This window comes from Salvelinus sp. IW2-2015, unplaced genomic scaffold (genome assembly GCF_002910315.2).
Source record: "Salvelinus sp. IW2-2015 unplaced genomic scaffold, ASM291031v2 Un_scaffold2931, whole genome shotgun sequence".
NCBI lineage: Eukaryota > Metazoa > Chordata > Actinopteri > Salmoniformes > Salmonidae > Salvelinus > Salvelinus sp. IW2-2015.
Window position 1 is genome coordinate 7,394 of NW_019944227.1, and position 3,942 is coordinate 11,335.

A 3,942-nucleotide genomic window follows, 5' to 3' on the forward strand; every position below is an offset into this window, starting at 1 on the left:
ATGTGTTACGATTGCTCATACATGTGTTTGTTTTTTTTAATAATTCCATGAAATTAAAATATTTGGATAAACTGATCAGTAAAAGTCTGACCATTGAGTGTCTTATCACAATAAAACAAAAACATTCTGCCTTGAAGCAATGTGTTGAAAAACAGATTCTCGTAATATGCAAGTTAGCGCATATTTAAGAACGGTTTGACTAATTTGCATATTTAAAATTTAAAATAAATAAAGCTTGTAATACAATAATATATGGTATTTATGTATACTTTCAACTGGCAAAGTTTCAGTCTAATGAGAGTAAAGAAGAAAAAAATCCATATAAGCCTGTGGTGCCTGGCCTAAACAAAGAAATCAGTGGTTTGGGGTGGTCCAGTACCAGAATGGGTTCAGGTCCAACCCATTGCTCTTTCAGCATTCCTACCTTTACTCTTTACTTCTCTGTCCTATCCAATAAACAAAAGATTGACAGGAAATCTGAGAACTCATGTACATGAACTCTCTCCTATTGCATGCTTTTACTAACTGTTTATACCTGCCTTGTTTGTTTTAAAACAGTCAGTCAGTGACATCTACAGGACAGATGACCAGTGAAATACTATCTGAACCACCAGGGTTGAAGTATGGATAGAGTTTCTCAGTGAAGGTACAGTCAGTGAAAGAGTAGATATGACACCTGTCCTCCACATTGTAGAAGGAGACCTGTCCCTTCTCATAATCCACAAACACCCCCACCTTCTGGGGCTTCTCTCTCAGGGAGAGGGTGACATGGGGGGTAGTAGCAGCTTTGTACTCTCCATTCCACAGCCATACAGTCCAGTATCCATCATCAGGACTCAGTGTGATCCTCCCCTTCTTGTTGATGGACTCTCTGACCACTCCTAACTTCCACCAAGTCTTCCCCTTCACCTGCACCTCATAGTAGATACTCCCTGATGAGAAGCCCTCCTTTCCCAGGACACAGGCAGTATTATCAAACCTCTCTGGGTTGTCAGGGACATTCTGTCGTGTGTCTCCATGTCTCACTTGTTTCCTGTCCTCAGAGAGGGTGACCCAGGGAGATGCAGTATCAGGGTCTAGAGTCACATCCACTGTGGAAAGAAACATACACTACGGTAAACACAATGACATCATCATCAGTGGGTATAATACACTATGGTAAACACAATGACATCATGACATCAACATCAGTGGTATAATACACTATGGTAACACAATGACACATGACATCAACATCAGTGGGTATAATACACTATGGTTAACACAATGACATAATACATCATTAATCAGTGGTATAATACACTATGGTAAACACAATTGGACATCATTATCAGTGGTATAATACACTATGGTAAACACAAATGACATCATCATCAGTGGGTATAAATACAACGGTAAAACACAATGACATTAATCATCAGTGGTATAATACACTATGGTAAACACAATGACATCATGACATCAACATCAGTGGTATAATACACTATGGTTAACACAATGACATAATGACATCAACATCAGTGATATAATACACATGGTAAACACAATGACATCATGACATCAACATCAGTGGTATAATACACTATGGTAAACACAATGACATCATGACATCATTATCAGTGGTATAATACACTATGGTAAACACAATGACATCATCATCCGTGGTATAATACACTATGGTAAACACAATACATCATCATCAGTGGTATAATACACTAGGTAAACACAATGACATCATGACATCAACATCAGTGGCATAATACACTAATGTGAAACACAATGACATAATGAACATCATTATCAGTGGTATAAAACACTATGGTAAAACACAATGACATCAACATCAGTGGTATAATACACTATGGAAAACACAATGACACAACATCAGGTGTATAATACACTATGGTAAACACAATGACATAATCGAGCAGGTATAAAACACTATGGTAAACACAATGACATCAACATTTGTGGGTAAAATACACTATGGTAAACACAATGACATCAACATTTGTGGGTAAAATACACTATGGTAAACACAATGTTATCAAAGTACATACATGATAGTTATAGAAAATAGAAATAACCTGGCTTGTAGGGTATTGATGAGTTTGGACCAGATCAACAGGACAGTGAGGACACTATTCCTCCCTAAAATACAGTTAGAGTCACAGAGTATAAAACACACCTGCATGTCTTCTGATGGTTTCAACATCTGAAATATAGAGTAAGAGTCTGTTGGTTATGAAAATGAGCAACATACTGACGGATATCACAAACTACTAAGTGTTACCTTGTGTTGTTCAATCCAGACCTCAAACTACGCAGACCTATAATAACTTTAACTCTGATCTTGACATATGGTGAGAGATTGATGATAATGTAACTTCAGTAACATGTAAGGCCAAACACACATCCAGACTGATATGTAATACTATAGTTATCTATACTTTTCCTGCAAACAACATTCCAAGAAAAAGTTATTTCAAAATATTAGAAGTTTTTCCTTTACCTGGACTCCTCAAGTTTGTGTTCACAAAATCTGTGGATAAATAATTTAACCAATATTAATCATTAAGATATACCGTTTTTTCATCACTGTACACAAATGTTTAAATATTTTCAATTAATTATTGATGTACTGGAAGCCAGCATATACTGAAGCTATGGTTTTGATCCCTGTAATAAGGATATTTTCCATAATCTATCATACTATAACGGCAAACAACATTCCCAGAAAAAGTTATTTCATGATATTAGAAATCTGTTTTTCCCTTTACCTGGACTCCAGTTTGTGTTCACGAAATCTGTGGATACATTATTTTTAACCAATATGAATTCTTAAAATATACCAGTTTTTCATAATTGTGCACATACATTTAAAATGTTTTCTATGTATAATTGATGTACTAGAAGCCATCATATACAGTAGGTAACAAAGCCTTAATACTTACCCAGCTGAGAAGTCAGTATTTCTACAGATAAACACATACATATAGTCAATTAGACACATCAATGGTGTCCAAGGGGGAGTCTCTAAAGTCTAGTGGTCCTCTACAGCCTCAATACATCCTGTTCTATAACATCAACATTAAATGTGACTGGTCCATCAGTGATCCAGGTGTATCAGAGACTACCTCTCTCTAGTCTAGTGGGCCTTTACACCCTCAACACATCCTGTTCAAGAACATCAAGACTGGCTGACGGCCGTGGTAGAGAGACACACCGAGAGCATGGGCTCTTGAGTTCACCTCCAAAAATATAGAATGTAGATAAGCTTGCATTTTTTTGCAAGGACTTATACAGGATACTAACCTCAACATAAAACCTTCAATCCAAATCACAATTCCAGACCTAAAACCTTGATTTTGGACAAAATTGCCTGAATGGACTATTACTACCAAGGACTATCAAGAAAAAAAAAGTATAACAAACCAAGACCTGAAGAAGAAACACAGAACCTGGAAATACCATCCGCAACAACACTGAGTGAGTAAAGTTCAGTCTGAACCTACTTCTGAAGGATAAAAGTAATAATCTCTAGGGAATTTTGTTATATAAAGCTTAATAAATAAGGTTACAAAGTACCAAGCTGCTAGGAAAGAAACTGACCAACAACCTCAATTAGGACTGAGGTGTGAAGTGAGAGGTGCGTAAGCCTTTGAGCCCAACAAATGTCAGGAGTCTCATAAGCCCTCTCCCGCGTTCAGAAACCATCCACTGGCATTTTCTTCAAGAAATCTGCCTCTAGAATAAAAGCTTCTCCCAAGTGGGTGTGTCACCTACTCCCATTGCCTGATGCACTGCTGCTTCAACTCCACCTGGCGATCTGTTCACCATCTGCCCTGGCCTGTCTCCCCCTGTCTGGTACAGGTACACCCACCACACTCCACCCTCTCTGTTCACCATCTGCCCTGGCCTGTCTCCCCCTGTCTGGTACAG

At 37.8% G+C, this 3,942-nt stretch overlaps 1 pseudogene; it reads right to left on the reverse strand.

Moving 5' to 3' along the window:
• Nucleotides 1-133: 133 nt before the first annotated feature.
• The window catches only part of LOC112075009 (butyrophilin subfamily 2 member A1-like), a 25,307-nt pseudogene continuing 21,498 nt past the window's right edge, over nt 134-3,942 (reverse strand).